Raw genomic sequence first — 12,812 nt, 5'->3', positions numbered from 1 at the left:
ATATTAGCATTTGAAAATTATTTAAAAGTCGCATTAAAATTGCAATCACATTTTGAAAGTAAAGCTTTGTTCTAAAAGAGAACAAACTATATAGTAATACAATTTATAATAATAAATTTTTATTGAAAAATTACAAAACTATTTATTCCATTCTTGAATTGTACATATTAGATTAACAGATTATTTTTATATTTATCGGTCATTGAACACAATTTTAAGATATAATATATGCTATTCTGGTCAGCAAGGATTCAATAAAAGCAAAAAAAAAAAAAATCAAACAATAATTATGGAATTTCTTGCAACTGAGTTGTGTTTATAAATTCTAAATATACATTGATTGATTTCATAAGTGTCATAAATTTACAAAAAAAATTAGATATTTTTTTTTCTTTATTCCGCATTCGGTTAGTAAATTTTTTTCAGTCCAGCGAGTTCTGTGAAGTTTTCAAGCAACAATACCCACGCCGTGGGTCAAGTGAAGGGTGGAACTTGATATTAAATGCTCATAAATTTTAGAATCTATTTCCCAGAATAACATTTTCTCATGGCACACAAACTTCGCCCACGCCTGGCAGCACAAAATTCGAATTGATTATCAGCGTTGTTTGACTTTCATATTTTTCCCCATCGCAGTACGGAAATCAAACACCGAGATCGATAATCCGCCGTCAAATTTCGTGTTTAACTTTTCGCTGTTCTCTCATTGAGGAGAATATTGATGAGCCGCTCCCGAATATAACGAGCGCGACATGCAATCAGCCTTTTTCCGTCTGGTGTCGCGTGGCCCTGCCTGTATGTAAAAGGCTGTCAAAGCGAGATGGAAATTGAGGGAAATGGCCCATTACTTCGAGGGCCAGCCGCCCTTTTTGCCGATCGATATATCCACAATGCACGGACCATACCAAAAATTATTATATAAAAAAAAAATATTCACCGAATACGCTGATAAATTAAAAATTCATTGCCCTTAGTGAGGAATAAATACTATAGGACGAAAGAAAGAAATTTTATTTCACTGCTGCCACCGTTCTACTTAAAGTGAAGATAAATTTGTGTCAAATGCATATAATTTTACGGCCGTTTAATCGTGCACATCAGCTTGATAATCTCGCAGTTGGCGTGACTCGGATGAATTTTATTATTTTTTTCCACTTCCCAAGATGCTTCCACGCGGATGGTTGTAAAAAGGGTTAATTTCTCCGGCGGAGAGATAAAAATCGACGGTGCGATTTCCAGTCCGGAACAAGCGCTCGATGCGCACATTTATGACCGGCCGTATGTCGGCTTTACTTATATAGTGTTGCTATTATATCCGCATGTATGGTGCAGCAAAATGCTTTTTTAATGTGGATACTATACTGAAATGAAAAAAGTGCGAGCAGCGAGTTGCACAACTCGCTCGCTCTCTACTGGATGGATTACGACGACTCGGCGTTGTTTCCGAGCGCGACGTGAACACGAGACTTTTTTCGATTAATAATGAAAAAGTGCGCGGTGGCCGCGGCCGACAGCATGGACTGGCACCAACAACAAACAGCGGGTGTCACATTTTGTGCTTGCCTGACGAGAAAGTTTGGGGAAAATGTGTGAAAGCTCTTTTCCCCAAAAATCTCCACTACGAAATTTCAATTGTTTCATTATTTGTTGGAGTGTTTTTATATTAATTTTAATCAGGATTAAAATTAATCAATCCAGCGGTCAAAAATCAGGCTCAACATATAGAGTTTATTTTGACAAATGTATTTTAATTTAACTGAAAGATTTTCATGTTATTCAGCTATTTAATTGCTGAAAAAAAAACTAATAAGAAATTTAAAACTGCAATTAAACACCAAACGGAAACAGAATTACATGGCCTGTATTTCTACTCTATTAATTATCAAATGATAAAAAAACTTCTTTAAATAATGAACTTACAAAATTTGTATTGTTATTATTTAATGAATCCTAGCTGAAAATTTAAATTAGACTAACAATTGATTTTTCTACGATTATTCAATTTTTTAAATTTTAATCTGCTCAATAGAATATAAATTAATACGTTTGTCAGATGTGCATAATAAAATTAAATATATTCCACAACAACAAACAAATTGAATCCTGCTTAGTATGCATAGGTATGCTCATGAGTCCGATTCAGCTGCGGAGAGAAACTATAGTGCAGAGAGGAAAGTGTGCTGCGCTGTTGTTTTTCATCGTGACAATGTAATCACGGCTGCAATGTGTTATTTAAAATGCAAATGCGCCGACAGGATCATCTTTCCTCTTCTCTCGCGACACGCCGAGTGAAACACGACGAGGCACAGATTTTTATCAGCAATTTTCCACTCCCATTAACACTCGCACACGGTAGCAATTACCGTACACTTGTACCTTGAGATAAAATAAAGTGAGACCAATATGTATAAATGTATGTTAAATAACGCATCCCACAATCAGTCAAGCGTGCATTGAATGAACAATGGAGAGAAAGAGCGAAATTCTCACGGTGAAATTACTCTCTTCTAATTAAAATGAGCATGCAAATTTAATTTTTAATTTCATTCGCAGGAGAAATTACGAATGGTAATTATTTATAATTCAAAGCGACGGGACGGTTTAATTCAGAAATTCTGTTTGTGGATTAACTCGAGCGTGAATAATCGTAATTGAAAGCATCTCGCGCTTGTGAATTCAAAATTTTTAGTAGAAAAGAGCTTGTGCCTTTTTTTATTTTTTGAAAACGCAATTTCATCTCTCGGCTTCGTACTTTTCCCCTTTCAGAGCGATAATTTTTCTCTCCACTTTTTTCCCGTCGTCTCGTTCGTCATTAACGACTCCGTCCCTTCTTTTTTATTAATAATTTCACGTGCGAGCGTCAGCAATTTTGCCTCTTTTCCACTTTTCTGTATGTATAAATACATGAAAATAATTTAATCCAGCGGAAGGGAACTTTTCCAAACGAGCAGCAGAGCTGCTTTCATTCAATTTTTCCTCGCCACCGACTCGCTTTTCAATCTAATTTCCTTCATTAGCGGCGTGTACAAAATATATAATGTATCGCACAAAAGCCAGCAGCCGGTTATTAAAATTCGAATTTAAGAATTTTTTCCTCGAGCTGGAAATTTTCTGGTGACGAGAGACAGAAAGCGCCGACGATTCATCTCGCTAATTGCGGTGCTAATTTGCGGCGAAATTTATGGACGCAATCGAAGCTGCTCGCGTGAAAGCGTTTTGGAGGAAGGGCGAAAAATGGCTAATTTCGTTATTCAGCCGAGATATTTATGTGCGGCGCGAGTAAATTAAGATGAATCGCGCCACACCAAATGCTTCTAAATTGCGCTCCGTTATTCACATAGCCTCACTCGTCAGTACAGCAGCCACCAGACAGACGGATGGCCATTCCGAGTGGTTAATCTAATGAGAGGGTAGACTTAGAAGTGTCGTTTTAATAATAATATTTTACTTTTAAAATAATTATAAAAAAAAATCATTTAATAAAATTTGTACGCAATAGTATTTTGAATTTTATAGATTTTTAAATTTAAATTTTACATATAATTTAATATTTTTATTAATGCAAAATAAATGTTTTGTTATTTTTTTAAATTTTTTACTGTAAAAAAAATTTGCTGAAAAATCCCGATCTTTTTATATATATTTTATAAATTTTTAAATATTATTTTCATCACTCAATGGTATTCTTTAATAAAGTTCTTATTATTAAGAGTATACTTTCAATGTGGTCAATAGTTCTGAATTAAAATGAGTTAATAGCTAATCAAGAAATAAAAAATTGTTTTGCAATAAATTTAAAACATTCAATTTGCTTTCAAAGTTAACTTTTAAATTACACGCTTTTGTTAAGATCTCAGTGTCTGATTTAGCTCTAATTGAAAAACAACACGGCTAAACAACCTGATCAAAAAAATTCAAATTTTAATTAATAAAAATGAATAAATTATATTTCAAATAAATAAAGAACTTCCGCAGATTAATTATGTGTATTATTTATTTATATAATCAGCATGAGCTATGTTTATAATGATTATTTTAGGTTTCCCAAAAAGTTTCGTAAATTTTTGTTCAAGAAAAATTACGTTTTGTTGCATCTGCCAAAATAGTAATAATAAAAAATGCTTGCGTCACGCGAAGCTCTTTCTATTTGAATTTCAAATCGTCTGCTCGGCATCATTTTCGCACGTACAAAAATCACGCTGCACGCTCACTTTCGGCGGCTCGGAATTATTATTTCCTGGTGCCACACTCGCTAAAAATGCAAATGCTTTTGTGCAACTCTCCGTGAACACATTTAACGAGCAGTGAGAGAGACACACACACACTCTCACACACAAATAACATTTCCAGACAAGAATGCCTGCGACGCAGTGAAGAGTGAACACGAAATTATTCCCGCGCCCATTTTGCAACGTAATATAGAGAGCGCAGTTTGGCGCCAACGCCGAATTTCTAATCAACAATTGCTCTTCCCGCTGAGCGATTATGTCACTCAATGAAAAAAAAAGCAGAACTAGACTCAATCACCAGTCACTTTAAGGGCCTCTACAGTTATGATTTTTACGCTTCAATTTGAAAAAGAGGACGAAATTTCATGACTGATGAAGACATTGTGATTAAAAAGCTGCGCTCTCAACGATTCATCTTTGCCCACCAAAAACATGAAAACCCTCTAAATCAAGAAGTAAAGAATGATTTGATTTATCAACCAATAAGACAGAAGATTCAAATGAAGTGCGGAAAAGAGGAGCCTTCAAACGAACCTCTGCTTCAAACCTTGGAGTGCAAATTTGTAATGGTGATAAAATCAAATATTCAATATAGATCTAATAATGTAATAGCCGACACTCCATTTCACTGTCAATTCAACAATGAGTGCTGCATATTTTTCTGCCTCTTCTATTTGACAGAAAGATGGATTTTTGATTGCATTAATTTTTTTTCCAAAATAAATTTTGGATTAAATTTTTTAATTTCAATCCAAAAATATAACTTTGTATTCAAGAGACCCATTAATAAATTTATAGATCAGCAAATGATATTATGAGATTTATTGCTTTCTCTTTGAATTATTTAAAAAAAAAAATCAATTGCAGATTTTTTGCAACAAACTGTTAACGATGAACGTCAAATAAATCAGCTCCATCTTCGGAGCTGTAGGAGGAGTGGAATGAATAAATTGATCATTTCACTTGACTCGCCTGCGGCAGTCAGCTGGCTGGCTTGCTTGTTTCGCTACTTTCTCCTAACCTTGACTCTGCCTACTTGAAAGAGATGCGACCTAAAATACTTCCTTTCCTTCGGCAGACGCAAATCGACCCACATTTTCATTAAAATGTCTTTTACTTTATTTTTAACCGCGGCATTTGCACACGTGCAGTGCGTGATTATCTTCATTTGCACAACCGCCAATAATTCACTCCATTTCGTAATTAATACCGGAGATTTTTTCGATTACGTTGTGTAAAAGTTTTTACAAGAACTGCATTTAAATTACAATGGGTCGTGTTCCGATCGGTATCGTCCGGCGATAAAACATTATGTTTTCTAACATTTGTAATTGCTCGGTCAGGAATTGGAGCAGATTGCGCTTGTATATAAGAATGCAGCTGGACGCCCAGACCAGTTTGAAAGGCGAGTTGTGAAATTTGTAGGCCGTGGCTTTGATCTTGAATATTATTCTGTACTGAACAAAATGAAATGTTAACTGCCCCTATTATCACACTCTTCAGTATTCGCGATCCAATCTCCAAAAATGGGCCACGTGTGTGATCTCTAAATTAGTGCGACAACTTGCTCAACCGCCATACAGATGAAGAAGAGATGCTTGTGTAAAAAAATTGATTGTAAAAACTATGAAAGATAATTGAAAATTATATTAATAACTGTAAAATAACTGTAATAAGCATTTTTTAAATAAAGTTGAATCTAAAAACAAAAATAAAAAATAATAAAATAAATTGGGTGGTGCCTTCTGTACCACCAATAAAGGGCACAGGCCGACAAGACTTTGTCTTGGCCTGACCCAAAAAGAAAAATAAAATAAAAAAAAATAAAATAAATAAAAAGAAGAAAAATTTCCGAATCATATCGCTTGAACTATTATCATTTTTAATCGTTTGTTGGCATCTTTTTTATATAAAAATTAAAAGAAAAAATTATTAATTTCCGGAAAATAAACATAATAAATTTGATTCATTTAATGTTATATTTTTCTATTTAGATACAAATTTTGGTTATTATTAAGATAAATAAAATTTTTCTATATGCTAAGTCCGCATAAAAATAATAATATAAATTTAATTTAAAAAAAAAAATTATTTTTATTCATAAGTAATAATTTTTAATTGATAATTTTACATATTTTTATTGTAAACAATAGCTCTTTTCTCTAACAAAGGAATGCAATATTGTATAAGCCTGTGATATTGCTATCAATGACAAGGATCAAACATTTATCCACATCCACAATGATATGGTTTTGTAGAAATGCAATTTCAGTTCAATCTCGCTTTAATGCGGGCATTATTGCTTTGCTCTTGTGTTGCAGCTTTTATCAGAAATGAGTAATTAACCGTCAGACGAGAACCGAGAAATCGGCTTATGAACGAGAGCAATGAAATAAAACATAATAACCCTTTGCTTTGATTCAACACAGAGAGTATTAATTAGAAGCGGTAAGGATTAATAAAATAAAAAATGAATACAACTCTGCAATCCCAATTAATGAAAGGTAACAATGATTATGAAATATAAATCGGTTTGGTGGATTAAAACTGATGATTGATTGCAATTTCAACATGCGGATTTATTTTCAAAGCTTATCATATTTAATTAGCATGTTTTTGTCTGCTAACAATTTACAATTTACTTGCAATCAAAATTATTTCCGTATCAAAGATAAAGATTTGTAATTTAAATTATGCCAAAAGTATGAATATTTTATTATTAGCACATTGTCAATTTTTATTTAAATCATGGCTAGAGAAATCCAATATTATTCGGCTCATGAATGAAATTCTCAATTTTTATCATTTTAATTGTGAAATAATATTATAAAGTGTGAAAACGGAAGCATTTTTTGTTCAACAGACGTTTTCACCTTGGCAGTGAGCCGTGACTTATCGCGGTGAGAAAAATTTGAATAACCGCATGATGGATTTATTCTCTTTTTTCAGCAGTAGGTATGAAGTTTTTTGTACGTTTTCATCGGCACGAACCGAGCATAAATTCTCTTCTTTTGACAAATTGGCAAGGACGTTAAGCTCGTTATTTTCGCACCTCGAGCAATTTCCCCATCTCGTTACACTGAATTTAATTAGGTTTTTTTAATGCATTTTCCCGGAACACACTCTATGCAAAAATTCTAAGCACGGCACTAATTGGGTTCCTCCAATTAACCTCGTTTCACACCTGGATGTGCATGTAAAGAGCGATAAAAGTTTCTCACTCTATAATAATTTTTTTTAGTCTTTTCCTTCTACTGCTCAGGATGGAAAAACAGCAAAGCTTACAAATCGAGCGTTCTAATTATACCGACGGCAGTGGTTAATTAAGATAGCATCTCTCTCACTTTCCGAGTTAATAATGACAGATCCGATGGAAATTATCGTAGCTGTGTGGAGAGAAGCAAAAAATTCAAATCGATTAATTAGAGAGAAATGCGCGAAGTCGTTAATTGTGAATGTACTTTTCACACCTAGCTGCGTGCACCGAGTTGTGAGATTTGTTTTTTTCACAGCTCGTCGAATTTCATGCTTTTCAAATTTACTTTCGTTCTCAGGAATAGAACATAAACATCGCGAAATGTTTATTTGTGTGCGACTGCGTGGAAATATACACAACAAATAACGCAGGCGTTGAAAGAAAAATTCGCGCTCGCGATTTTTACGAGCGAGAAGAATTTTGCTGAAATTGGGTCAGTGAAAAAAAAGCTGCCGTAATTGCCGACCGCACGGACGAGAGAGGGCATTAACATTTTCGAATATACGCGAAATTAATTGTGCCTTGTCACGTCACCGACTCTACCTTCTGAATCTTCATGAAATTCCACTCTTTATTAATCATTTTAAATTAATATATTATATTGGTAAAAATTAATTTAAAAACAGAACTTTATTAAAACGAGAAAAGAAACATTCAATACGGTAAAAAAAGCTTTATATTAATTTGAATGATCATTGTTTGCATCATCAATAAATTTTAAGAAATTAATATAAAAATCAATAGTTATAAAATGATAGGAGAATAATTTGTATTTCCTTTGTAACATTTTAAATAACTGTTTAGCTACTTCTAAACATAGAGTTCGTATTCATGAAATACAGCTGCGGATTCTGACGAATTATAAAAACAAAAAAATAATTAGGCTCACCTAATCAAATTACTTCAAACACTTCGATTGCCTATTAATGATCTTGTGCAAGTATTTATTTTATTCAAAGTAACAAACTGTTACAAAATTATATTATTTGAGTAAAAATTAGCAATTAAAAATGTTAATAAAAAAATTAATAAAAAAAAGTAATATAAAGTAATTCAATATTTTTATTAAATTTAAAATTATGAAATATTTAACATTAATTACGTGTAAAATAAAAGTAGCTAACAAAACGTATAAAAATAGTCATTTGCAAAAAGACAAAATAAATTTTGTGAAAAGCATTTAAGTTGGCACACACATTTGCAATGTCGGAAGTGCGTTCACAGACGAGTGATTCAATCGCTTTTCAGATCCTCTTTCTCTTGCATATGGATTACGTAATTGAAATTTCACAAGGAAGGGCGTCCGTAAGTATACAAAACTGAGCCCGCGTTCATCTTACAGGACTTAAGAGGCGATATAATAATTTTGCCGCTTGGCAAAACACACAAACATGTACTCTCTTAAGACGGCGTGTGCACTTCTTGCTGCTCTCCGTAATTTATTTCGATCGCATTATCTCGCAGCTATGTGCACCTGCTGCGGTGGATGTGGAGCATGAGAGATGGATATGCTCGCGTATTATAATAAAATTCACGCGGCTTGGCATGCAAATGCAACGTTATTGCTCCACTCTATATATCGACAGAAATTGCCCAGAGATAAGAAACATACTTATATTTTCATGTAAGAATTAGAAAGATGGCATTCGTCCAGCGCTTTCTATATAAAAGCTCATCTCTTTTTCTCGTTCCACTTTTCTCATTTCGTTCGCAAACAAAACTGTTTTAAAATTTGCTTTTTTCCATCAAACGTGAAAGCAGTTTTGCCAAATTTAGAGTGTTGTGGCCGCGGGGCTGACGTGAATCTCGCCAGACAATATAATTGTTCAAAGAGCGTGTAATAAATAGAGAAACTAAGGAAGCGCCCGCAGAGTGAAAGACGTGGTGCGTTCAGATATATTTTAATAAATATAATAATACTAAATGGTTTTCCGCGTGGATGCATGCACGGGAAGAGTTGCAATTTGAACCGCGTTGACCCCTGTTGGCGCGAACAAGAGATCTAAGTAAGACTATATTGCATTCCACGCGGAAATTTATTGCAGTCGCGAATCGCGGTGCGATCTGGCTGCACCGAGAATTTCTTCTTGCTGCAATAAACGGCTATAAATTGTTTTTCTGTAGGAGTTTTTTGCCCGATCTGGTAACTGATTGTTTCAATTGAATAGTTCTGTAAATTGTTACAAATGTTTGAAATATTTTCACAGGGTCTGTTTCAAAGTGTGATGCTGACTTTGTAAAAAATTATCATTAAAATTTCCCACTAATCGTGAATAGAATTGAAAGCACAGTAATCAAAATGTATCAATTCTTGCTGTTAAAATTAATTATCAATAACTGAAAAATTATTAATAATAATTAATTTTTTTTTTCAAAATCAATGATTAATGTACTGAATGAGTACATTTATAGAACTCCGTGATTTTCTCGAAAAGCTTTAAAATAAATATATGTATATTTTTTTTACGCTCCTCTTTTTTATAGTTTGCCTTATACAATTTTTAAATTATAATGGTCTTGTTGGAATATAGACAGAGATAGGCTACTTGAAGTATCCCGATACTGTACTTGATTAAAAAAATCAACTAATAATATTTTACTAATAATAATATTAACAATAATCTTCATGCGGTCTAATTTCATATGAATTTATTAATTAATATATGCAAGGCTGGTAATGGTCAAAATTAATAAATTTACAGATTATAAGTCAATGAGTAGGATAACTAATGTTTTCAAAATTTGGAATAAGAAAATTTTAATTTAAAAGAGAAAATAACTATAATATTTAATAGAAAAAGAAATAAATATTAACAATATCATAATATAAAAGAATTTAGTTTGTTATAAAAAAAAAGAATATTTTATTACTTAAAAAAGGCGTTTACTTTAATTGCACAAGAAGACTTGGCTGAAGATCTGCAAACCGGGAAACTTTTTCCCTCTCACAGTACATCAACCGTTATGCAAGTTGGTGAAGGGCCAAAAGTACGTAAATAACAAATGCCCCTCGTGTGCAATTGCAGCATCACATGATAATAACGCAAGAAACCGTTCCACTCGTTTCTTTTTTTTTTATTATTATTATTTTCATTTGAGAGAGTAATTGCGCCGAGCCCAGCGATAAAAATTCTAGAATAAAAAGTAGGAAGTCGACGAGGCTCATCTGCACGCAAGGCCCTGCCTACTTATTTGAGACGCGCGATCTGCCCCGGATGACCCCTGCCCGCCGGCTCCACTTTCCCCTTAATAAGAGAAGAGAAGAAAGAGAGTTCGTTCACTTACCTTTTCTTGTTGCCAGAGGTTCTTTCTTTCTCTTCGGAGCGCCGGTATCCTTTGGAGGAGCAGCAGAAGGTAGAGCGGCTGGCACGAGACTGTTGATCGGTGCCGAGGATGTGAGTGAGAGCGCTCCCTTCTACCTTTTCCTTCGTTCTGCCTACTCTTTCGAAAAAAAAATAATGCACCGGCTCAATCGCCAACACCTTCCACCTTTGGCTAGGTGCTCGCGATCCCAGACTCCCTGCCTGCATCGCGCTCCGCAGCCTCATTTCGCTCTCGGCAGCCGTCGACAATGCACATTCCCGAGCCCAAGTCAAGCTGAATGACCTGATGAGTCACCGACCAGTATGTGAAGAGCTGCAACAATAAGGAAAAGGATAATGTAAAATAATTGTCGTTTATCTGCATGTGGGCGGATTCTTAAGGAAAATTAAATAAAAGGAATGCTTTAAGATGAAGTAAGCTTTAAAAATATATCTGACGAACAAGATAGCATCATAAATTACAATATTTTGAAAATTTGACAAAAAAAACATTTTGTTTTAATTAATATTCTCAAGCTGTTTGATGAACTTGTAAAATATCCTGAATGATAAGTGAAATTTAATAGAAAATGTATCATATTTAAATCCACTCATTTTTAAAAGTTGAACTTCATCAAAATTTTTCATGTGATTCAACTTTTTAATAAAAAAAACTGAATCATTTTATCTGAAAAATAAGTAGTTTTTTTAGCCCAAAGATCTATTTTCTTCTAAATATTCTCAATGTTGACAATTCATAATATTTGGTGATTTTAGAATTATTTTTCCTACAAGTTTTTTTTGAAATTTTTATATATAATTTTAGGAATTATATCAATTTATGATGTTTCAACAACGAAACATTGTTTTAAATTGAGATATTAAATAAATTGGTATGTAATCGTTTAACAATGAATTTGATCACTTAATTGTCTTTGATGATGTTAAGTTGTAATCATTGCAAACAAAAGAGCGCAGCAGAAATAAATTGCAACACATAAATATACAATCATGCATGTTTATCTCTCGTTTCCAATCCGACTTGCAAAGCGCGGTTTGTTTACAATTTTCCGCACAATGTACCAAGAAAGAAAGGTCAATCGAATTGCGATCAAATTTGGCAAGCGGCGTGATGCACCAATCAGCGAATAATTGAATCACAACAATAGACGTCTCAAACGCCGCAAAAGGCCATCGCGTTTGAAAGTGAATGCAGGCCATAATGACTGCTAATGACGCCGCCTATCGAAGCGCACCCATCGTTGTAACCGAATATCCTCGTCGCTTGCCCAAGAAGTAATGAAACGGGCGGGCGACGACGTGACGTGGGCATTAAGCACTTCACCTATGGAAGTCGGATCTGATTTGGAAAAGAGGAAAGTTTCCTCGCACACTGACGAATCGGGAGATAAGCAAAAGAAACAAAGAGCGAAAAGCCGCCGCTTTTGAAACCGTTCCAATAAGACATTACTCGCCAATTGCACTTTACTGCCTCGAGCAAACGAATAAAAAGAAAAGAAGAAAATCCAGAGGCAGTAAAGTTTTATCCTCGCCGATGTGGCCGATAAGCATTTTGCATTGCGAGTATGTATTACGATAACAGTCCCGAAGGAAAAGGTCTCTTATTTTTCTCTCCAGGGAGGACCACCGGCAATTTATTATGAGACGCAGCTTCTCTTATATAGAGCTTGTTCTCATTAGTAATTGAAGCCGCAGCACTTAGCGCAGTACCGCGAGAGAGAGATGAAAAAGAGAGAAGCTGCTTAATGTGTGTATGTATCCCCGTGGCCACTTCTCTCTCCATCGCTCGAATCAGCTGCTGCGGATCTCGAGAGTAAAAGGAGCGTCGTTTCCCGGGAAACATTAATAGAAGATGCATCGCGCCAGCCATATAAATAATGCTTTAACTTCAGGTAAGAGATCGACCGGCAATGCGGCCGAGAAGGTGCGCTGGAGAGATTTTATATTATTGAAGGGCAGTGATAAATGGACGAAGAAAAATTACGGAAGATGCTGCTTTAAATT

General features: G+C 34.3%; 1 protein-coding gene across 2 annotated transcripts in view; it reads right to left on the bottom strand.

Annotated features, from left to right (window-relative positions):
• LOC132200717 (mucin-5AC) overlaps positions 1 to 11,053 on the bottom strand; it is a 96,554-nt gene extending 85,501 nt beyond the window's left edge. Inside the window, exon 1 of one of the 2 annotated variants that reach the window (XM_059626388.1) lies at positions 10,771 to 11,053. The gene's annotated coding sequence lies outside the window, so the exon portion shown is untranslated. The remainder of the gene's footprint in view (positions 1 to 10,770) is intronic. The other variant, XM_059626387.1, reaches the window with a different exon arrangement.
• Positions 11,054 to 12,812: the final 1,759 nt, after the last annotated feature.

This window comes from Neocloeon triangulifer, unplaced genomic scaffold (genome assembly GCF_031216515.1).
Source record: "Neocloeon triangulifer isolate White Clay Creek 2 clone unplaced genomic scaffold, ASM3121651v1 ptg000014l, whole genome shotgun sequence".
Lineage (NCBI taxonomy): Eukaryota > Metazoa > Arthropoda > Insecta > Ephemeroptera > Baetidae > Neocloeon > Neocloeon triangulifer.
This window is presented reverse-complemented; position numbering and strand designations above follow the sequence as displayed.